This window comes from Budorcas taxicolor, chromosome X (genome assembly GCF_023091745.1).
Source record: "Budorcas taxicolor isolate Tak-1 chromosome X, Takin1.1, whole genome shotgun sequence".
In the NCBI taxonomy this organism is placed as follows: Eukaryota; Metazoa; Chordata; class Mammalia; order Artiodactyla; family Bovidae; genus Budorcas; species Budorcas taxicolor.
Genome location: NC_068935.1, coordinates 141,208,641 through 141,233,153, shown reverse-complemented (window position 1 = coordinate 141,233,153; position 24,513 = coordinate 141,208,641). Strand labels below are relative to the sequence as shown.

Genomic DNA, 24,513 nt, shown 5'->3' with positions numbered 1-24,513 from the left:
GCTGTGGTTAGTGACCCAAATGATCACATCCGTTAAGTCCTCCATCCAGACACCCAGGTAGTGACCCTGAGTTTGTTGAACTCAGCACTATGCTGAGTTTGCTGTTTGGTGGGGTGTCAGTAGGGAATAGCCCGTTTCTACCCAGGCAGAGTTTTGAATTTGTAATATGGAAACTAGTCCCATGCTTGTTAAAACTACCCAAGTCCCCAGATGCCTGAATTACTTATGGTCACTAGCAGGAGCTGAGCACAACATGCTGTGACAAACAGCTTTTTTATTGAGAATAAGCCCTTTTAGTCTTAAGAGGAAATATCTTGGCTTCCGACATAACTTGAAGCTTTTACCTGAGCAGTGTTGCAGAAGGTTAACTCGGTGCTGTCAAGGTAACAGGCCCCGCCCCCTCCGCGCCCCGCCCCTCCCACGAGCTCTGCGCACAGCGGGCGCTCGCGCCGCCCCTGGCCGGAAGCCGCGGCTCTAACACCGGAAGCCGCGGCTCTAACACCGGAAGCCGCTTCAGGCAGCGCCGGAAGTGGGGGGGCGCGGAGCCGAGGCCCCCCGCGGCGCCTGAGCGTCCGCCTAGAGTAAGTTTGCAGGGCGCGCCACCCCTGCAGTCCGCGCCTCCGCCCCGCTCCCTCGTCCTCACGGTGTGCGGATTGCCAGCGACCTGAGGACCCTGGCACCCGGTGCTCGGCCCCGAAGAGCCGCTGCCGCTGCGGCCCAGCTGTCGTTTCGTTTGGGTTTCAAGTGTTGCTGAGGCGGTTTCGGCCCTCGGTGCGCGTAGACAGCGCCTCTGGCGCCATTTTCCTGCTTCAAACCCTTGTTTTTTTTTACCTCTGGCCTCGCCCAGTAAAGCCCTGTCTCGCGAGTTGGAGTCGCGCCCCGCCGCGTCGCCTTCTCGAGCGCTGCAGGCAGAGCCCAGACAGGCCGCGTCGTCCCCCCGACCCTGGGGTTGCGGGGAGCCCGCCCGGCCCCTGAGCCCCCGGCCGCCCAGCCGCCCGGCCCTCGCGTCTCCTGAGGCCGCTGCTTGTGCCCCGCAGCGGCCCCCTTTCCTGGCAGCCCGTCCCGCCACCCCGCGTAGGGCAGGTGACCTGGGCCCGCCGGGCGACAGCCGGTGCTGTTCCATGCCCAGTTCAGCTCGGTGGGAAAAGCTGCTCTTGCGGTCCGGGGGCGTCTCGTTCTGTCGCCCACTCAGTAGCTTCAGGAGGCAGGAGGATCAGGAGGAGCAGAGTCAGAAGGACGGAGAGAAATAACTCAAGCTGAGGAGAGAAGCATCAGGGAGAGCCGATGGGAACCCTGAGAATGGCTGACGGATTTGCAAAAGGGATAGGCAAGTCAAAGAGGTTAAGCCTTGCAAATAGCCAAGTGAGTGAAATAGAGAAGTATTAATCAGTTAGAAAGCCAGATCGCCAGGGATTGGAGCACAGCATTGGGAGAACTGCCCTGTCTCAGTGATGGGAGCGCGGAGGCGAAGGGCGATGAGGGGCCTCAGAGGTGGAGAGTCCCTAACTGGGTTTTGGCCGGGTTTGACTCCAGGCCTCTTGGGTTAGAGTCCTGAGTTGTGTTTTCACCCGGTTGGAGTCCCGCCGCCGCCGCCGCCGCCGCTGCTGCTGCTGCTGCTGCTGCTGCTGCTGCTAAGTCGCTTCAGTCGTGTCCGACTCTGTGCGACCCCATAGACGACAGCCCACCAGGCTCCGCCGTCCCTGGGATTCTCCAGGCAAGGACACTGGAGTGGGTTGCCATTTCCTTCTCCAATGCATGAAAGTGAAAAGTGAAAGTGAAGTCACTCAGTTGTGTCCAACTCTTAGCGACCCCATGGACTGCAGCCCACCAGGCTCCCCCGTCCCTGGGATTCTCCAGGCAAGAAAGAAGTCACTCAGTTGCGTCCAACTCTTAGCGACCCCATGGACTGCAGCCTACCAAGCTCCTCCGTCCATGGGATTTTCCGCTACAACGGTTCAAGTCTCAATCTGAGGTGGCCGGTTTTATCATGGTGCTGGCAGAGAGAGAGGCCAAAGGGTAAGGAGCAGAGGAAGAAAGGGCTGGCAGGAAGCATAGCCACATGGCCTGCCAGAGAGTGCGGAGGAAGGGAGAGTCACAGCGAGAGAAGAGGAGTAATCTGGAGCGCAGAGAGGGAGCCGAAATGGGGGAAGAAAGAGGCAGACATAGCTATGGATTTCTGAAAGACTCAGGAGGGTTGGAGAGAGAGAGCGTTTCGAGGGGGAACGAACTGCAGCAGCCTGGGACAGGACACGTGTGAGGGAGGACATAGGACGGGAACAGCAGGAGAGCAGAGGGGGAGAAAAAGAGACACGGAGACCCAGATGAAATAGGGAGATAGGTGAGCAGAGGGGTAAGCTCGATCCAGGTGTGGCCAGTTGTTTGAATACAGATGATTTTTTTAGTTATACAGAGGAGGCTGAGAATTTCAAAACTCCTGTCTATAAGGCTTGTGTCTGTTTTATTATTTGTGGCAGAAGATGACTTTCATTTGCAAACCCTGTTGAGCCTGGGGCAGTGGCTTGAGTTCACTGAGTTGTGAGTGACCCCCTTCCCTTGTCCTATCATGAGACAGAGGTCAGGGAAGAAGAGACCTGGGGCAAGAAATGACTGGCTGTCACTCTGGTAGGTTTGTTTTGTTTTTTTTTAATGAATTTTTTGGGCTGTGCTGTGCCGTGGGCTCAGGAGTTGTGACTCCCAGGTTCTAAAGCACAGGCTCAGTAGTTGTGCACAGACTTAGTTGCTTGTACTTGTGGGATCTTCCTGAACCAGGCATAGAACCCACGTCCTCTGCGTTGTCAGGCAGATTCTTATCCCCTGTATCACTATTGGGTAGCATTTTTAAAGGAATGCTTTTTTTTTTTTTTAATGGATTCACATTTTCTCCTTTCTTTACGTATGGTGCTTTTTGTGGCTTGGAGTAGGTCTTAATTCGTTCAGTTTCTGTAATCATTTTTAACTTCAGAAATAAGCTTTTTTAGTTTCCAGTATTCTACTCTTATCATCCTTTTCTAAATATGATTATTCTCAGTGTTTTTTTAAACTTTGACACCAGATTTTTAGATTAAAAATAATTCACAATTTTTTTTTCAAAATTTTTTCAGATTTATTCCTTGCCTGAGTGCTTTCTTCCCTTCATCTCGTACATTTGAAATTTTCTTTGGTAAGTAGTAAATCATCTTGACTATTTTGTGCCATACATAGCAAAAATATCACCTCGTTTATCAGTTCTAATGAGGTAGATGAACCTAGAGCCTGTTACACAGAGTGAAATAAGTCAGAAAGAGAAAGACAAATACTGTATATTAATGCATACATATGGAATTTAGAAAGATGGTACCAATGATCCTACATGCAGGGCAAGAAAGGGAGACACAGATGTAAAGAACAGACTTTTGGACTCAGTGGGAGAAGGCGAGGGTGGGATGAATTGAGAGAATAGCATTGAAACATGTGTGTTACCATGTGTAAAATAGAATGATCAGTGCAAGTTCGATGCACGAAGCAGGGCACCCAAAGCCAGTGCTCTGGGCAATCCGGAGAGATCGGGTGAGGAGGGAGGTGGAAGGGGGTTCAGGATGAGGGGGACACATGTCCAATTCATGTTGATGTATGAGAAAAACCATCACAATATTATAAAGTAATTGTCTTCCAATTAAAATAATTAAAAATTAAAAATGAAACGGAAAAAATACAAGTTAATAAGCAAAGATCACGTCCCCTCCCTTTCTCTGAATTCAAAGAGACATACATTTTGGAGGGTTTTATGTATGGGACATCGTGTAATAAAATAGACATATTTTCAACTGTGGTTTTACCAAAGACATGAGTTGTGTGTATGTGTTTACATGTGCACACACAAATTCTCTTTACCAGGGAATAACGGAGGTATGACATTAGATCTTGTGAAATTAAAGGCATTTCTTTGAGAAATGGGAAAATAAAAGAACATTTAACACGATAAAACCAACAAAATAAAATGCTTCATTCTTTACTTTCAAAAAAAGAAAAAAAAACCACACCTAGTTTAACTGGTTAGTCAAATGGTCTGTTTTCTCCATTTTCTATGATCAGTGAAAAATGAGCTGTGAGGTGATAGGAAGATGTTTCCCTCAGGTCCCTTTTTGACTTTTCTGCGAAAATGAGTAAAGATGGGCTGGATTGACCTGCAACCTTCCAACAGAGCCTCTCTATTCATGATAAAAAAGATTGCTCAGATCCTGTTTCTAAGCTGACCCCTTACAATGTTTTTTGTACCGGTGGACATATATTTGCAATTCTGTATTTTTAAAATATTTTACTGCAATCTTATAATAAAGAATTACCTGCTTGGTATCAGTTTGACCCAATCTTGAAAGAAAAGTTTCTTTTGCTCAGATACATGACAGATGTTCCTGGTGTTAAATGGGATGGGCATTAAGGACAAACTTGGCACCCTTGCCCTTCAGCCTCTCACTTCGTTATTTAGTTATACCCGGTTCTTTTCACTCAGCTCAGACCTTCTCATAAATGGCTTCTGTCTGGGCCTGAGGGAGCCCACTTGTAACATGCAGATGAGAGACCAGACCGGAAACTCTGAGCGTGAGCAGCACTGACCCCTGAAATGATTAGCCAGATTGGCTATGTGTCTGTGTGTGGCACTTCTGGTTGGGAGGGAGTGTCTGGCGATAATTAGAATTTTAAATAGATCCCAGTCCTCCCTGAATGAAAAACGAAAAGGAAAACTGTAGGATGGAGGCACGATCATAGGCTCAGAATCAGATGACTTCTATGAATAAGGCTAAATCTGAAGGGAGATTTTTTTTACGTCCTGACGTTCAGACTTGCACTGGCTTTCCTTTGTTCTTGGGACAAAAGTTTGACTCCTCGCTGTGGCTCCACAGCCCTCTGTCAAGCTCAGGGCCCTGTCAGTGTGTCCAGCCTCATCCTGGGAGCTGACCCTTTGCTCGTGGTTCAGCCTGTCCTGGTCTCATTTACCTTGTCTCTGTTTCCAAACACCAAAACCATTTCTGTCTGACACTGTAGTTCCTTTTCTCACCTTCAGGTCACTGTGCCTCAGGCCGTTTGTCACCCTTCAAGTCTAGGCTCAGAGAGGTCTCCCCACCCCCTCCTAACAGGCTCTCTCCTGTTACCCAGGCTTATTGCCTCTGTATCAGTTGCCATCAGCAGAAATCAGTGCCCTTCTTCATGGGGTATTTTGAGCCCTTCCTGGTTCCCCTCTCTTTAGGGCTCATAGTATTCCTCTTCTTCCCAGCGTGGCTGCAGTACCTGATACTGAAAATGTCTTTAGATGACAGGACTATGGGTTGGGCTGAATAATCCTCAGGGAAGACCAAGAGAACAGGGCAGGTGATGCAGATGTTTCCCATGTTCTGGACATTTCAGCTGTAATTGATCTTTACCCCATGTGACTACTTAATTACTCAAAAGAAGAGCCAAGAAATATAGGAAGTCCTGAAAAGCCCTACAGAACTGGTGTCCTCAAGCAGTGGGCTAAGGTGTCCCCTCGTTTAGTCCTCTGCAGCCCCCAGATCTAAGCTCTGCCCATCCAGGGACCAGTCGCCATCGTGGACAGCAGCTTTGCCATCTAGGAGTTCATGTGCTCAGTGTCAGCGTTGTGATTTCAGTGCACTGAGGATGAGCAGAAATCCCAAACCTAATGGAGCAGAAAGGAGACGCTGCCCGCCCCCCCAACCCCAAGGGCTAGAATAGCTTCCAAGTAGGTGTGGGTGGAGAAAACAGGAGATGGTGGGACCTGGAGACCCTTGCTTTGAGACTTCCTCATCTCCAGCGCCTTTGTACGTGGACTCCATAATGTCCCCAGGTGGCGGCAGACTTTCGCAGGAGGGCCAGTCTCTTGATTTTCATTCTGCATGTGCAGTGTCCTTTGGGTGGTAGCTTGTGGGCACTCCTCTTGTGACCACCTTTGCCAGGAAACCCCTGTGCGCTTTAGTCTTGCTTAGTCCAGTCATCAGGGAGGAGAGGTAGACAAATGGGGAAAGCGGAGGGAGCCTGGTGGGGTCTGCAGGAGGCTTGTGGCAGTACTTGGGGGCATCAAGGTGAGCCCAGTGAGTGGAGCGTGCGCCCATCCCAAGTGTAGTTGCAGGGACAAGGGGTGTGTGGGTCTGTTGGAAGAGAATGTCTCCGTTCAGGCTGGAGCACCTGGAAGCGGGTTTGTTGGAGAACCCGCATGGAGTGGTTTGAGGTTCTGCTGCCCGAGCTCGTGTTTCCTGGGACAGCAGTGCTGAGGCTGACATGTGCTTGCACAGGTTTGATTTGACACCTCGTGACCACACGTAAGCAGCAATGAAGCACGTGGAATTCAGCCAAGAGACATCTTTTCCACTGTTAGAACTCTGGCCTGGGCTGAGCCCACAGGGACCTGTGGGTGCAGGAGGATGGGAGCCTTGGGCTTGAGGGGCTGGTTCTAGCAGGTGCCCCCAGCATCCGCTTCACTCCCTTGCCGGGGATCAGCCTGAAAAAGAGAGTAAGAGAGAGAGAGAGGGAAAGAGAGAAAAAAAAAGAAAAACACAGGGAGACCAAGCTTCTTTGGTGAGTGATGCCCTGTAACTTTGTTTTTAAAAGGGACTTTTATACCTTGTCTTGTACATAGAGGGAAACGAAAGATGTAAGCTCATACAGTCAGCCCAAACATTCCAGCAGTTTTGTCCTTATCGAAACCAGGATTTTTTCTGTAAACCTTTCTCATAAACAATGTTGTGTACATTATCTTCTGGCCTTGGAGGCCTGTGGACATTTTATGACCCTCTTTTGATAAAGGCTGCTCAACCAGGAAACTTATTTTCCCTCAAAGTGTTTAATTTTTTTTTTTTATATTTCTAATCTATGTCAGCCTCAGAAAATGTTAAACAGAGTTACATTTCTTATGGAGCAAAGGTGCAGTGAGTTACAAGAAAGAACCAATTAGCTCAAAGGTCTGATGTGGTTAAATTCAAGGCTACACTTGTTTTTCTTACATTCCAACTATGTTAACTAATGCACTCCCAGGTGCACAGTGGATAAGAGATATGAGAACTTAGCAACAAGCATTAGCCCAATAATGAAATCCTACACCAGCACTACTCTAATCGTTTTTAACTCTTTGAAAGGCTCTATGTTTTAGGCTTCCCGTGCCTCTCACAGTTGGGAGGCTGTGAACAATCATATGTGTAGCTGCAAGAGTCTGGATAAACCTGCCAGGCAAGCTAGAATGTTAACAGAAGGGGTTTGATTTGATATATTCCTCTCATGTCCAGGAGACTTATTAGCTAGAGCCCTAAGTTGATTTTCTCCAGAGAAAGGTGGTCGGGGATAGCCCCCTGTTAATGTCAGGAGAGTTGGTGAAAGGCACAAAACAGTAAGACAGACAGATTCTGGTTTTGGGGGAGATGCTCGAGCGGGTCCAGGGAGCCCCTCGAGTCCTGATCTGCCTTTGCCTGTCAGGTCTTCTCCGCATGACCTTTGTCATGCGTGGGACCTCCCGTGGTGGCTCCTGGCACTCCCTGGCTTTTGTTGGCTCTTTTAGCAGGCAGGCACCGTAGAGTAACAGGGAAAATCTCAGGTCATTTTTTGCATCAACTTTGGTATCATTGTGTACTTGGGGTTGCCGGTGCAGAAAGGGTCATGTGCCTTTGGGAAGATACCAAGAGAATCTGGAGTGTTTCCTTGGAAGATGCTGAGGTCTCACTGGGCCATGTGCATCATTGGAATTATCCCTCTTTTCCATAGTCTTTGGAGATTCCGGTGTCTGACCTGGGTCACTCCCTGTAAATGAAAATATGATGTCTTGTGTCTAGCGGACCCCTGGGTGTCCTCTTTTGTATTTTGCCTCATGCATGAGTTATCACATCTTGGAATGCTTTGTGTTTGTATAAGAGGGTTCAGGGCTCATTATGGGCTCTGTGGACACTCTGTTGGACACCATGAAAGTTTGTAAGTTTGTTTGAAGCCCGCTGGGAAATTAGGAGTACTAAGGTTAAGATTGCAGAATGCTTGTTATAAGGTGGTCCTGCTCGGTAGGGATCTCTGGCCCCAACCTGAGAAGAGTCATAAAGTCCTGTGACGTAGGGGAAGATGGCTCCGAAAAATCAGAGGGCTGCAATGCCACAGTGATCTGCAGCCTGGAGGCTCGTCCTCTAGAAGATGGAGCTGCAACTCTCTTGCTGCCAGGCTGGGTTCTGTGTTATCCACTCCTGTCCCTCCCAAAATAAGCACACACACAGGCACAGTACAGAAAACATGGAATCTTAACTGCACTGTTGGTGGTAATGTTAATGGTACTGCTGTGTGGGAAAATAAAATGGAAGTTCCTTAGCAAATTAATGTAGAACAGTTCTACAGTCTTGTCAAACCCATTTCTGACAGATACCTAAAGGGAGAGCAATCCGTTTTTCAGAGATATGTCCGGAGTCCCATGAGTGTGACTGGCTTTGTAGTAGCCGAGGCATAGACACAGCCCAGATGTCTCTGGATGAAAGAATTGGTAACAAAGTGTGGTATAGAAATATTTATTATATACTGTGTATTCATGAACTATTTGTCTCTATATATAAATATAAAAATCAAGAATCTTGCATTTACGCCAAAATGAATGAACCTAGAGCACATCATGCATGCCAAGGTAAATAAGCCTCACGAAGGAGGACAGAACTAGCCCAACTCATGGAGCCATCGAGTTACAAGGCTGTTACCAGGAGCCGGGTGAGGGGGAAATGGGGCACTGGTAGGCAAAGAGGAGGGGTCTTCCGTTGTAAAATAAGTAAGTTCTGGGGTTGTGAGGTACTGCATGCTGCCGGTTGTGTTTCTGTATACTTGGAATTCGCCCAGAGAGAAATAATACAGTGTACTCATAGGTGGAAGTGTAACTTACTCAACTATAGTAATTATTCAGTGTATGAATCTATCACGTGATCACTTGTTACACAGTACGTTTATACCATTTTTGTTAGTTACACCTTAGTGAGGCTGGGAAAGAGAGAGAGAGTTGGGGGGTGCTCTTCTCCTCTGAATGGTGCCCAGTCCAGGCTTCACGTTTCATTTATGAGGCGTTTTGCATACCCGTGTTTCGTACCCTCGGACCAGAGATTTCCCCTTCAGGCAGTTAGTGTTGGTCCGCAGCTCGGGACTGTTTAAGAGGCCCCAGTTGATTCCGGTCTGGATGCCTCACTGAGCATCAGCACTGGGAGTCCTCCCCGTCGTGAGGGCTGAGATGTGGGCTGAGAAGGGCGTGCTCTGTTCTGACTGGGGATGGATCAGGGCCCGCTGTGTGGCCTGCCGGAGACTGCCTGGCCAGCCGAGGTGGCCCCTGCTGCTGTGGACAGGAGGCCTCACCGGAAGGGGGGTGTGATCCGAGGGAGCGTGTGGGAGCGTCCCGTGTCGGTCTCTCTGTGGCCGTGGACTGCCCTGAGTCCCTCCTGAGACAGGGGCCACAGGGGCCTGTCTGTTGCTCACGGTGCGGGCTTCCCTGTGTGTGGGGTTGGGCTCAGCAAGGGGGTGTGTGACTCTAAGCATCAAACAGCATGTTTTCGACTTTCACGATAGACCTCTGAAGACTTATGTTGCCTGAGGAAGCCCTGAAGTTAAGGAAGAGGAAAGCGAAGGAGTGAGGCATGGCTCTTTCTGAGGTAAGCTCACCTTCAGTCTGTCCTTCCTGAAATGCCCTTGTCTGGACTCGCTGACCGTGTCGGACCCTGGAGTGCCCTGTCTGACTCCTGTGCACGCACACTCACCCGGGGCCTTGCCTCAGGCCTGCCGTCTCCACTTCGACCCCGTCTCCCCATGACCCGGTGACCTGGCCCTTGTGAGGAGGCCCTGTCACCCAGGGTAAGGAGACTGCGTGTGGAAGTCAGGCATGAGCGTGCACAGTAGCTGGTCAAGTCTGGGAATCAGGTCGACGAGGGGCAGTTTGTTCTGACTCTTCTAAGGCAGTTCAAGCTAAAACGTGAGCCAGTCTCTAACTCCGCATTGCTCATAGAGCGGGAAGTTGAGAAGCAGACATCAGTGATGCAGTGTTTCCAGTTTATCGTCAGCTCTAAACTATGAGATGAACCTGAGTCTCTGGCAGGTGGAAATTTTCATCACCTCCATTCTTCAGAGGTTGTCCTTCCACTCTGCGCTTTGAATCCTTTGACACAGAGATGCTTTAACCTTCAATGCAAGCCAGATTCCACCTTCATTCTTTTGCTGGTGGATATCTGTTTTCTCAGCATCATGGTTATCGAGCCTGCCCTTGCCCTTTTGTGTACCTTGACATCCTTGTGAATATACCTTACATACACACAAAGAATTATTTCTGAGGACTGCGTTCTGTTCAGTTGGTTTCTTTGTCTGTTGTTATAGCAGCACCACATCACCTCGATTACCTTGTAATAGGTGTGGAAATAGAAAGACCTCCATCTTCCTTCTTCCAGAGTTTCTCTGTTTGCTCCTTGAATATTTCTGTGACTTTCACCATGTTTTATTCTGCTTCTACAAAGCTTGTCATGGCAGTTTTCATAAGGAGTTAATTGGTTGATTGATCCTTTGTGGGGTTGTTAAAGAATCTTTTTTGATATAGCATGTTTCTTTTGTAATCTTTGTGATTCTTACCTATCAAACGTTGTCATGTGGGAAAGAAGATACGTTTACTTCTTTCTCAATCTGGGGACCTTTGATTTCCTTTTCTCATCTAATTGCTCTGAGGGTGTCAGTGCTTTGTTGAAGTGCGGCGCAGAGTGTGCGTCCTTGCCTTCTTCTTGACCTCAGAGGAAAAGCTTTCATTCTGTCCCCATTGCTGTGCTCTTTTCATAATGGCATTTCTTATGTTGATGTCGGTATAATTTATTGTCGGTAGTTTGTTGAGTGTTCCATCTTGAAAGGTTGTCAAATTTTTGTCGAATGGTTTTGCTGCGAGATGATCCTGTTTTCTCCCCCCTTTAATTTCTTAATGTAGCGTGTCATATCAATTGGTTTTGTATGTTGACTTCTCCTTGCCTTATAGGAATAAAATCCGCTTGGTCATGGTGTCAGATCTTTTTATTTATTTGTTTTAACTGAAGGATAATTGCTTTACAGAAGTTGTTGTTTTCTGCCCAATACCAACGTGAATCAGCCATAGGTATACATGTGTCCCCTCCCTCCCAACTTCCTCCCTATCCCACCCCTGTAGGTTCTTAGGAGCCCCTGTTTGAGTTCCCTGAGTCATTCAGCAAATTCGCATTGGCTCTCTACTTTACATCAGGTAATGTGAGTTTCCATGTTACTCTCTCCATACGTCTCACCCTCTCCTTCCTCCTCTTCCCCCTCCATCTGTTCTCTCTGTCTGTTTCTCCAAATCTGTTTAATATGTGTTCAAGTTGGTTTGCAAGTATTTTAATTTTGCATCAGTATTTGTCAGGAGTATTGGTTTCTAGGTTTCCTTTCTTGTGTCTTTGGGAAATCATCAAACCATTAGAACCGTGCTTGCTCCATACAGTTAGCAGGATTAGTGGTAATTCTTCTGTAAATGTTTGGTAGAATTTGGTCCTGTATTTTTCCTAGAGGTTTCTGACTACTTTTTAAATCTCTCTAGTTATAATGGGCTTCCCTGGTGACTCAAATCATAAAGAATCTGCCTGCAGTGCGGGAGACCCAGGTTCTGTCCCTGGGTCGGAAGATTCCCTGGAGAAAGGAATGGCTGTCTAGTCCAGTATTCTTGTCTGGAGAAATTCCATGGACAGAGGAGCCTTGTGGGCTACAGTCCATGAGGTCACAAAGAGTCAGACATGACTGAGTGGCTAACACTTTCACTTTCAACACTTGTCAATTTGTTCATTTCTTAATAAGTAAAAGAGTTTGTATGTTTCTGAGAGTTTGCCAGTATCTCCTATCTTCTGTCCTTTATAGGCATTATTGGTCAGAGTACTTCCTTATCTTTAGAGACTCTCTTTGACCTCAGTTGTAAGCACTCCTGTTTCCTATCTGTTTTTAGTTGTTTGAATCTTTTTTTCTCTGTTCCTAAGTCTAGGTGTGGGTTTTCCTATACAGTTTTTTCAAAACATCAACTCTTGGTTTGTTGATTTTTATATTTTTCTGCTTTCTATTTTATCTGTGGTTTAATCTTTCTTATTTACCTGTTTCCTTCTGCTAAACTTGAGCTTAGTTTGTTTTCCATTTTCTGTTTGCTAGAGGTCTAAAAGTAGAGTTCAGATTTAAGATCTTTTCTCTTTTTTACTGTAAGCATTTAACAGTTCAGACTTTGCTTTTAGTACAGTCTTCTCTCTGTGTTATAAATTTTGTAATGTTGTCTTTTTGTTTTCATCCATGTATTTAAAAATTTCCATGTGATTTTTTTTCTTAGACCCATTTGTGGTGTAAGAGTGAGTTGTTTGTCCCCATTTGGGGAATTTTCTTTTTTTCTTGAGTTTATTTCATTGTTGTTAGGGAAGATACTTTCATGGTATCAATCTCTTAAAGTTGTTAATTTTGGCCTAACACGTGGCCTCTCATAGAGAATGTTTTATGTGTCCTTGAGATGCATGTATTTTATGCTTTGGTTGGGCTGTGTGATCTGTACATGGCTGTTCAACTTGGGCGTTGAAATCTCATACTATTCCTGTGCCACTATTTCCATCTTCCTTTCCCTTAATGTTTGCTTCATTTTTCTGAGATATCTAATGTTAGATGTATATATATTTTTACTTGTTACAGCGTTTTGGTAAGTTGACGGTTTTACCGTTACACGATTTATCTCATTGCACTTTTGTTTTTCTTCAGTTTATTTTGTCTGATGTAACAGTCTCCCCTGCTCTCTTTAGGATGGACTGTCTTTTTCCGTCCTTTCACTTTTCACCTTTCCGCGTCCTTAGGTTTATGAGTACCACCTGTTTCAACTCTCTGACAAACTCTGTGTCTCTTGCCCTGGGTTTTTCCTCCTGTTACTTCTAGTGGCCCCTGCTCATGCGCATTGTAGGGTGGTGAAAGAGAGGCACCCTGGACACTGAAATTTCAGAAGGAATATATTGAATGTTTCCTTCCCATCATGATGTTTCTTGAGATAGTCTTGCTTGATAGCTATATTTTTTTCCATATTCTTTTTTGCCATGATTTTTAATTCTCCAAGAAGTTTTTTTACTTTACTGTTGTGATCATTTTTTTGTCATAATCTAATGAGTCTTCTAATTTCAAATCACTGTTTTATTAATGGGAAAAAAAAGCAAAGAAAGTCTTTGGCTTCTGTTAATGCCTTGCTATGTAAATTTAAATGGATAAAATTGTATTTGTAGTTCTGTATATGGTAATTTTATTATGAATTGAGTTCAGGTATTTTTTTCTTAATGTTTTTATCAGTTTTCTTTTGGTAGCCTAGTATAGAATCCTGCTGACAAACTCAGCTGAGTACAAAAAATACATTTTTATCGTCTGAAAGATGCTGAAATACATGTGAATAAAAAATAACATGTGGATGATATAAAATTGTCCAATAAATCTGTCCAGACACAAATCGTCTCATTTCAGTTAATTTTTTATAGATATGTATGCATGCATGTGCAAGTCTGTGGTTTAGATAGAAGACATCATGATTTAAAAACTACATATTACCTTTTTTTCCTCAGTTAAAATTATGTTATCAGTATAATCTGTGGCCTTGAAATTTTCTAAACAATCCTGTTAGTTTTTTAAGTAGTAAATTACTAACAGTTGTGTTTCTGTATCCACATCTCTAATGACCTTTCGTGCCATTCCACATTGTTCACCTTGGACTGTGGGTTTTTTGTTTTTTTTTTTTCCCATATTAATACAATATTTATTTGTTTTCCTTCTGTCAAACCCTGAGCCCACCACTTTCCCCAGGCTGCCTGGGGAGTTCCAGGAAAGGGAACATACAGGGCAGACACAGGAGAAAGAACTATGGGAGGTGGAAAGAGCTCCTTCACATCGTGCAGAAGATGAGCCAGACCACCATCAGGCAAAAGAGCCCCATGGCCTTTGAGAGGGCCAAGCCCGTGGCATAGAAGAGCTACTGCTTCGGGGAAGGGTTCCTGGCATAACAGTGATGAGGCTCCTGAACACAGTCCCAGTTCCAGCCCCGGAGCCAGCCAGCCCTGCTGTGGCAGCTCCAGCTCCAGGGAACTTGGCTGCTGTGTCAGAGTCCTTTGAAATGGCACTGGTTTGGAAGCTGTGGCTAGGGATAAGTGAGATGGTCCGGGGACCTGGGGCTGCCAAGCTGCTGTGGCTCTCATCGGTCAGTGTCTCCGATCCTTCACCACCACTGTGGACAGTGATCATTCCACAGAGGGAGGAAATTCTCCCGATCAGGGAGGGGATAGAGACGAATTTGGCACAGGTGTCCATTTTCAAGGGATGAAGGCCCGAGGCCCGAGAGCTGCTCCCCATGCAAACAAGACAGAGGGGCAGGGAAGAGGCTCACCTTGGACTTCTTTCAAGTTTTCTTTACGAGCCCTCTGTCAAAGGACTTTTAATGTTCTCTGTATTAACTGTTAGATGCTTAAGCTTCAGTTGCTGAGCCCAAGCTTCTGAGTTCAGGTGCTTCATGTAACATTTCTTACCTTCTTGATCTGAGTCGAGTTTCTCAGAGTGTCTGTGACGCACTTTTTCTTCTGTAAGGTGGGAACAGAGCGTTCTTTAATGAGCTATTATATTGATGACAGGTTCTTGCCTGTAAAGTACTTATTTAATGCTTAGAGTAATACTACAGTAATTTAGAGCAACAGGAAGCCTTCAGACAGTTTTGGTCCTTGCTGCTGTTATCAACATCATACCTGAAACTTTTGACCTTTCCATTAAAAGTGCCGTGGACTTTGTCATCTCTGAAGACACCGCTCATGCTGTACCTCATCGAGGTAATGAATTGCACTCACTGGGTAGGGCATAATATCTGACACTTCTGTATAGCCAGTACAGTGTTGAGTTTTATTCATATATATTTCATGGATTTTGAACAATGATGAAAAATCCATATTAATTGGAGGATCTCATAAGGCCTTATGAAAAAGCATTAGAAATTAAGATTAGAGATGCATAATTTCTCCAGATACCCCTGCAGGGATCTGTTAAAACACATACTTCAACCAAGTTAATCCTTACCCCTTACCACCCTTTCTCTTTTGCATGAAAATGAGAACTTTTCATGGCCCTTTTGGTGACATGTGGTTTCATTTCAGGAACAACTGACCTCTGAGGACGTGGCCATCGAATTCACTCAGGAGGAGTGGGGATTCCTGGACGCTGCTCAGAGGGCCTTGTACAGGGACGTGATGCTGGAGACCTACAGGAACCTGCTGTCCGTGGGTGAGGATGACTTCCTCCCAGAGCTGCCCTCGGGTATCTGCATTTCCCCTGTGTGCCCCTTGGGAGGCCCTGAGGTCTTTCATCTGAGAGTTCTGGTGACTCGGGCATGACACAGCTTCACGAGGTTAAACTGACCCTCTTCAGATGCTGTGTCTGTTTCATGTCACTGACTAAGGATCACACCTGCGCCCCCTGCATTGGAAATGCAGAGGCTTAACCACTGGATCACCAGGGGATTTCTGTTTCGGATCTGAATATTATCTCCACATTGGAGCACGAGAAAATCTCTGGACAGTGGGGAGTGATGTAAAAATAGCTAAAAATAGAATGTAAAGAGAAAAATGAGTATCTCAAAAGGGCTGGTTTTTTCTGTTTAGGAGGGGGACGAGCTGGTGGATTGGATCCTCTGTGGTTGTTACTTAAGGAAAATGTAAAGGGAGTGGGTAGAGAGATCGTCTTTTTGATCCTAGATCCTGCGAGGGGAGCGTATGTGAATCTTGTGGGCTCTGAGCTTGCCATCTGTGGATCGAGTGCATGGTCCCATCTCCAGATGCTGTAATGTCTGACCTTCATGTTTATTGTTTTTACGCCTGTGCTGCTCTACCCAGCCTGGGAATGTCAGCTGTTCCCGATGGTCCATTCTCCTTGCTTTGTACCTCTTGAATTTCTTTGAAATATATTCCTGAGGGTCTGAAGTTTTATCTGGTTTCCTTGCTGTGATAATCCACCTATGTGTAATTGGCAGCCTCTGCTGAGTCTCTGTGGAGTGGATTTACTAGGCAATAGAAAACGGTGATGGAGACACTATTCCCAATGTTACTTTCTTGCTCTGTACAAAGTCACCGCTTGAAGCTATCTAGCAGAGTGGTCAGTATGTTCTAGGATGATGAGAGAGAAAGTATCACGAGAGCCTGATACATCTTTCCTGGTCATTTTCTGGCTTTGGAGACTCTCTCAAGGGCACCATGAGTGTTGTTCATGTACATCAAGGACCATATATTTTAGCCTCTGTAAATGGTATGGGAATTTATCCCAGGACAACTTTGTCCAAGTTCACATTCTCATATCTATGGGGCTATTGGCTGCACTGATGTTCTGTGCATTGTAGGTATTTTTTTTTTATTTTACCATTGAGTTCAAATTTCTGTGTTACTCATCATGTTTCTGTTTTGTATCTGCAATGCGTTGGATGGTTGATTGGGGAATGGTCCCTATGTTGGAACTGGTGATCAGTCCCTCTTAGAATTTTTATATATATTCTTTGTACTCATTTATTATCAGATGTATGATTTCCACATGTTTTCTCTTTTACTGTTGATTGTCTTTTCAAACTCACTGCACTTTAATGCACAGTAGTTTATAATTTTGATATAGTCCAGTTTATTAATATCTGGTTTTATTTTGTGGCCTGTGCTTTTGGTGTTATATCTGGTAAATCATTTGTGGGTCCAATTTCCAGAAACATTTCCTGCACGTTTACTTCTAGGACTTTTATACATTTGGGATGTAGGTTTAGGTCTTTGAACCATTTTGAGTTCGTTTTTGTCTGCAGTGTAAGATAATGTTCCAAGTAAATTCTTTTGCTGATGGGTATTCAGTTTTGTCAACACGTCTTGTTTCATAGACTGCTCCCCCCGTTTAGTAGTTTTTACACCCTTGTGAAACATCTTTTGAACATCTCCGCAAGAGGTGTTTTTGCTTTTGTTTTAACCATTCTTTTTAGGTATGCTGCTGCTGCTGGCTGCTAAGTTGCGTCGGTCGTGTCCGACTCTCTGCGGCCCCACAGACGGCAGCCCACCAGGCTCCTCTGTTGCTGGGATTCTCCAGGCAGGAACACTGGAGCGGGTCGCCATTTCCTTCTCCAGTGCATGCATGCATGCATGCACGCTAAGTCGCTTCAGCTGTGTCCGACTCTGTGCAGCCCCACAGACGGCAGCCCACCAGGCTCCTCTGCCCCTGGGATTCTCCAGGCAAGAATACTGGAATGGGTTGCCATTTCCTTCTCCACTTTTTAGGTATAGTTAATTTACAATGTTGTGTTTCAGGTATACAGCAGTTTACAAGATACTCAGTATAGTTCCCTGAGCTATATCGTAGGTTCTTGTTATTTATCTATTTTGTATATACATTAGTTTGTATATATTCAGACTGCTAATTTATCTCTCCCTTTCCAGCCCCCACCACCATCCTGTACTATCCCCTTTGGTAACCATAAGTTTGTTTTTTATTCTGGTGAGTTTATTTTGTGAATAAGTTCATTTGTATCGTTCATTTCAGTTCAACATATAATATCCTCTGATATTTGTCTTTCTCTGATTTCACTTAGAATAATCCCTAAGTCTGTCTATATTGCTGCAAAAGGCATTACTTCATTGTGTTTTATGCTGTGGAGGTGGCAACCCTCTCCAGTGTTCTTGCCTGGAGAATTTCATGGACAGGGGAGTCTGGCAGCTGCAGGCCACGGGGTCTTAAAGAGCTGGGCACGGCCGAGCTGCTGTCACTTCACAATACTCCCTTGTCTACATGTGCCACGTATTCTTCATCCCTTTGTCTGTCAGTGAACGTTTAGGTTGCTGCCGTGTTTTGGCTGGTGTAAATAGTGCTGCTAAAAACGTTGGGGTGCATGTATCATTTTGAATTAGTTTTCATCCTTTCTGGATATATGCCCAGGATTGGAATTGCTGGTTCCTGTGATAGCTCTATTTTTAGTTCTTTATGGAACCTCCACGCTATTCTCCAAAGTGGCAGTACCAGTTTATGTTCCTTCCAGCAGTGTAGAAGGTTCTCTTTTCTCCACACCCTCTCAAGCATTTGTTGTTTGTAGACTGATGGTGGTCATTCTGACCAGTGGGAGGTGATACATTTTTGTGGTTTTGATTTGCATTTCTCTCATAAGAGAGACGTGGAACATCTTTTCAGGTGACTGTTGGCCATCTATTTGTCTCCTTTGGAGAAATATCTGTTTTGATCTTCTGCTCATTTTTTGATCGGGTTGTTTGTTTGTTTTGATATTAAGCTGTATGAGCTATTTGTATATGTTGGAAATAAATCCCTTATAGGTAGCATCATTTGCATATAGTCTCCTAGTCCAGAAGTTGTCATTTTGTTCTTTATTTGGTTTCCTTTACTTTGCAAAAAGGTTTTAAGTTGAATTAGGTCTCATTTGTTTGATTTTGCTTTTATTACCGTGACTGTTAAGACATAGATCCAGCAACATATTGTCAGTGTTTTGCATTTGTTTTTCACTATGAATTTTATAGTATCTGGTCTTGCATTTAGATGTTTAATACATTTTGGGTTTATTTTTGTATGTGGTGTTAGAGGATGTTATAATTTCATTCTTTTTCACATAACTATCCATTTATCCCAGCATCACTTATTAAAGAGACTTCTTCATTCTATATTCTTTCCCCCTTTGTTATAGAATAATTGGCTATAAGTAAATTGGTTTGTTTCTGGGTTTTCTCTCCTGTTCTACTGATCTCTGTTTCCGTTTTGTGCCATTATCATACTGCTTCCCTGGTGGCTCAGATGGTAAAGCGCCTGCCTACAGTGCAGGAGACCCAGGTTCAGTCCCTGGGTCAGGAAGATCTCCTGGAGAAGGAAATGGCAACCCACTTCAGTATTCTTGCCTGGAAAATCCCATGGACAGAGGAACCCGGTAGGCTGCAGTCCATGGGGTCACAAAGAACCGGACACGACTGAGCGACTTCACTTCCACTTTGATGACTGTAAGTTTGTAGTATAGTCTAAACTGAGGGAACATGAATCCTCCAGCTCTTCCTTCTCAAGATCATTTTAGATATCAGAGTCTTTTGTATTTGGTACAAATTAAGTTTTTCTTTGTTTTATGAAATATGTCATTGTTAATTTGATAAGGGTTGCATTGACTATGTAGATTGCCTTGGACAGTATGGTCATTTTGACAGTGTTACTTCTTTCAGTCCAAGAACATGGTGTATGTTTCCCTCTGTTTGTGTCATCTTTGGTATCAGTCATCAGCATCTTATAGTTTTATGAATACAGTTCTTTTGACTTTTTAGGTAGGTTTATTCCTTAGAATTTTATTCTTTTGTATGAGATGGTGAATGGGATTGTTTCATTAATTTCACTTTCTGACATATCATTATTAGTGTATAGACATGCAGCAGCTTTCTATATATTTTGTATCCAGCAAGGTTCCTCTGTTCATTGATGAGGTCTAGTAGTCATCTGGTGGCTTCTTCGGGATTTTCTGTGTGTAGCACCATAGTCACAGTTTAGCTTCTTTTTTATTTTTATTTACCTTGAATTCCTTTTATTTCTTTTCCTTTTCTGATTGTTGTGGCTAGGACTCCCAAAAATGTGTTCAATAAAAGTGGCGATAGTGAACATTCTTGTCTTATTCAGGTTGTTAAGGGTAATGCTTTCAGTTTTTCCCTGTTGAGTATGATGTTAGCTGTGTCTTTGACATATACAGTCTTTAATTATGTTGAGGTAGGCTCCATCTGTGCTGACTTTCTGAAGGGTTTTTTTTTTTTTTTTTAATCATAAATGGCACTTGAATTTTGTCAGAAGCTTTTCTGCATCTAATGATCATCATAGGTTTTTAGTCTTCAGCTCTTACTGGGGTGCATCCTACTGGTTAACTTGTGGATATTGAAAGGTCTTGCATCCCTGCAATAAATCCCGCTTGATCATGGTGTGGTCCTTTTATGCTTTAGTAACTGTTTGAAACTGCTCTTTTGAACTCAGGGAAGATCCAGGAGAATGAAGCCTTTTTCTACAAAAAGGAGTTGGATGCCTCAGAAAGGCTTTTGTAACTGGGAAGGTCCTCCAGAGTCAGTTTCAATCCCTCCTTTTCTTTGATACTCCTCGATCTTGAGATGAACATGTGTGGAAGAAGAAACGAAATAAATGTCCAGTAGAGAGGTTAATCATACTTGGCAGAGGAACCCAGATTTAGATAGCCTTTTCCTGGATTTTCCTTCTGATTTCGGCTAATAAGATTCTTACACAATATCTGGGAATATTGTGTATGTTTTTCTTGAATATAAGCATTCCATTGTAACTTACAAAATTCACAGTTGGATACATTACATTGTAAATAGTATGTATAACAGGTATTATCCTGCTTTTCCATATATCACAGTCACTTTTAAAATCTCTCTTGCTTCTGTCCCATACCCGTAGTATAATGCCCATAAACTTGCTGAACCGGTTCTTTTCTTTTAAGGTCAGTATATTAGTTTGCGCTCTCAGTTATTTTCACAAAGACATGCAGTCCCAAGCTGATATCTGACAGAAACCTGTGTACGCTATGCTCCACGCAGTCCCTTTCTTAGTCCTGACCATTCCTTACATAGTACCTTGATATGGACGGAAACATCGTTCTTACCTACGACATCCCTTCACCTTCTACACACTCTCAGTGTAAAGACAATCTCTGGTCATTTATGGAACAAGTTTCTCAGGACGTGACCTAGATCACTCTGTGCATCCGTGATGACTCACAACCCATTTTGAGATGGGATCATTGAATAATAGTTAAACAGACTACTTCTGTCTTGAATCTTCCTTGAGATTTTCCAAGTTCCTTGTGTTTTTAAAAAATATTTTCTAATCTATTCTTTCGGTGGGTGGTCATGTTGACAAATAAGTTTTCTCAGTCTGTAGGTTCAGATTCATTTCCTGCTTCTCTTGCCACTTTGTGCACCAATTGGGTGTGTCTCCTGCCCTGATTAGAGAAAAACATGTTATTTTACCTCAAGCCTTTCAAAGCAAATGAGTGCTGTCAGTTGGCTTATAGTAATGCATGCTTTACAGTAAACACTCAAAATTTACTCTTGTTTATAAAAGGTAATATCTATATTCTGTCATGTTCTTTATGATATGACTTTATCTACATTATATCTTTTTAAAATTTTATTAATTTTTTAATTGAAGGATAATTGCTTTACAGAATTTTGTCTTCTGTCAAACCTCAACTACATTATATCTTGTATGCTTTTTCACTTGCAACATTTTTCAGCAATATTGTGTCTGACCCAAGTCAATAAATACACAAAGCACTCACTTTTTATTTATTATATTTTGGTGCCATTAAACCAGGTAATTAAGAATAGTGCATGGCTAGAGATTAGCCTTCCTTGGTGGCTCAGTGGTAAAGAATTCACCTGCTAATGCAGAAGATGCAGGTTTGATCCCTGAGTCGGGAAGATCCTGTGGAGAAGGAAATGGCAACCCACTCCACTATTCTTGCCTGGGAAATCCCACCTGGAAAATCCCATGGATGGAGGAGCCTGCTAGGCTGCAGTCCATGGGGTCGCTAAGAGACTGAGCAACTTCACTTTTACTTTTCACTTCCATGCATTGGAGAAGGAAATGGCAACCCCCTCCACTATTCTTGCTTGGGTAATCCCATGGACAGAGGAGTCCAGTGGGCTACAGTCCACAGTGTCACAAAGAGGCAAACACAACTGAGCGACTGAACAACAGCAACATAGGTGGGGATTGCTCTGTTTATTTGCTGTTAGAAGAATGGTGACTATTTTACATCTTAATTTATGTCATTTACAGATGGTGGTCTTTTCGCATGTATTCTGCAATACAGCTGACACATACTACTTGTTAACATTGTAAAGTGCCTTTTCTTTTTGGGTGCGTGGTTCTATAGCAGATTTAGAAAACTGTGTTGTTTCCGAAAACTTGTTTTAGTCATAGTCTTCATTTTCTCATTTGTTTTCAGTGGTAAACAACCAATTATGAATAGTTAATTATTAATTGGGTAAGCTTGGTTTTGGATTATTTACTGTTATATAATATGTTGTTTATAATTTATTTATGTACAGTAAATATGCAGAATACAATGATAGTATAATATTTTTCTTTTCAATTTGAGACAACTGTTGTTTGAAACGTTCCTGGGGTCCTGGTAGAAAAATACCCTGTTTTTGAGAGTTGGCCTAAGATTGTCCAATGTGAGTGTGTTTGGCATATGGTTTTTAAAACTAGGCTACCTTAACAGTGAATTTATGTTATCATGCTTTCTTAAGTTAAAAATTCTGTTCCTTTAGTGTTTCTAGAAACTTCAGGTCAACATTGTGGTGTTTCATAACTTGGTGTAAGTATTACTTTTGGTGTAATATATATTCAACATGAAAGATTTATTTCTGAAATATTGTGAGCAGGATACCTGTGGTTCTTTTTATCTTGTAGATATCTCTCCTATACATGTGATCAAGCATTTACAACCCAAAGCGACCAGTGATAAACGAGAAACATTCCAAACATTGATGCTGGGAAGCCCTGAAAGCTGTGAAATCGAATGCTTTAATCTTTGGGAAAGTCAGGAAAATATGTGTGACTTTGAGGGTCTGCAGAGAGATGACAAAAGAAATTACAAAGGCGCACCTGTAAGCCTTAATGGAAATGTGCCTGTTGGAAGAGATTTGCATGATAGAAAGGATGCAGGAATCAAGCCCTTTGGAAACAGGCTTGGATTTAACTTCCAGGATAAACTGCAGATATTTCAAACTGGGGGGATAATTTCTGAATATAATGAAGTTAAGAGATCTGTCAACAACAGTTCCTCATTTTCACCACTTCAGAGAATTCCTCCTTGTGCCCAAACCAGTGCTTCTAATATATATGGGAGTGATGTGATGGATCCTTCAATAACAACACAAGACCTCAAAGCACAGAGGGAAAAACCTTACAAATGTAAGGAGTGTGGGAAAGCCTATCGTAAGGGCTCATACCTCATTAAACATCAGGCCATCCATATGAGAGAGAAATCACATAAATGTGAAGTATGTGACAGATTGTTTGATCAAAGTTCACAGCTTGCACATCATTTGAAAATTCATTCTGAAGTGAAATGTTACAAATGTAATGAGTGTGGCAAAACCTTTACTGACAGCTCAAACCTCAGGAGACATCAGAAAATTCATACAGGAAAGAAATTATTTAAATGCGATATATGTGACAAGGTCTTCATCCGAAATGCACACCTTGCTGGCCATCAGAGGGTTCATACTGGAGAGAAACCTTACAAATGTAATGAATGTGGCAAGCACTTCAGTCAGCCTTCACAGTTCATAAGTCATAAGAGATTTCATACTGGAGAGAGACCTTACAAATGTGATGAGTGTGGCAAGGCCTTTCGTGTAAAGTCAATCCTTTTAAGTCATCAGACAGTTCATACTGGAGAGAAACCTTACAAATGCGATGAGTGTGGAAAAGTCTTCGGTCAAAAACCACATCTTCGACTTCACTGGAGAATTCATACTGGAGAGAGACCTTTCAGATGTAATGAGTGTGGCAAGTTCTTCAGTCGAAATTCACACCTTACAAGTCATCGGAGAATACATATAGAGAAACCTTTCAAGTGTTTCGAGTGTGGAAAATCCTTTACTCAGGTCTCAGCACTCACTAAACATCAGAAAATCCATACATGAGAGAAACTCATGTGAATGTGGTATATGGTAGAAGTCTTCAAAATTCAAAGTTCAAAATTCACACCCTGCTGTTGGTCAGAGAACTCACACTACTGAGAAACCATACAAATATCATGAGTGTGGCAACATCTTAGGCTTCATGAGAAAATTCATACTGGATAGAAGCCAGATATATATGTGTTTATTAGTCAGGTCTTTAGAACATGAATTCATCCTAGAAAGATTCCTCATCAATTTCACAGATGTGGAAAAAGAAAAAGAAAACACCATCCTCACAGCTGACATCTCACCAGTAGTATCAGAGTATTTATCCTGGAGAAAACACACAGCAATGTAATGTGTGTGGCAAGGATCTTACCCAAAAGTCACAAGACAGAAATATAGTGGAGCCATACTTCCCAGACTCAGTGGTTGTGGCAAATCCTTTACCCTTTACACTATATGTATTCTCTGATGATTTTAGTTCAGACACTCAGCAACTGCAGTTAAGTCCATATTTGAAGAGAAGCTATAGAGAACTTTTCGTGCAAAAGAAACCCGAATTCTAACTCGGCAAAGATGATTCTTTGGGACAGTATCCCACCATCTTTTTGGTCTCCTGGCTTTCTGAATAAAGTCACTATTCCTTGCCCGACAAGTCGTCTCTCAGTTTAGTGGGCTGTTGTGTGGTGAGCTCCAACAGCTTGGCTTTGGTAATCCATTGATCAAATGCATTTGCTACATGCATTTCACGATGGTCTCTGGGAAGGAATCAGTGAGATGAAGGGGCTGACTTCATGAGATACGAATCATTACATCCGTGTTTTCCTGG

General features: G+C 43.6%; 1 long non-coding RNA gene across 2 annotated transcripts in view; it reads left to right on the top strand.

The window, feature by feature from the left end:
- Positions 1 to 529: 529 nt before the first annotated feature.
- The window catches only part of LOC128070223 (uncharacterized), a 168,317-nt gene continuing 144,333 nt past the window's right edge, over positions 530 to 24,513 (top strand). The window contains exons 1-4 of one of the 2 annotated variants that reach the window (XR_008201600.1): positions 530 to 581; positions 3,102 to 3,160; positions 9,538 to 9,620; positions 15,138 to 15,264. This is a non-coding gene — a long non-coding RNA (uncharacterized LOC128070223). Of the gene's footprint in view, positions 582 to 1,921; positions 2,017 to 3,101; positions 3,161 to 9,537; positions 9,621 to 15,137; positions 15,265 to 24,513 lie in introns of those variants that run through there. The other variant, XR_008201601.1, reaches the window with a different exon arrangement.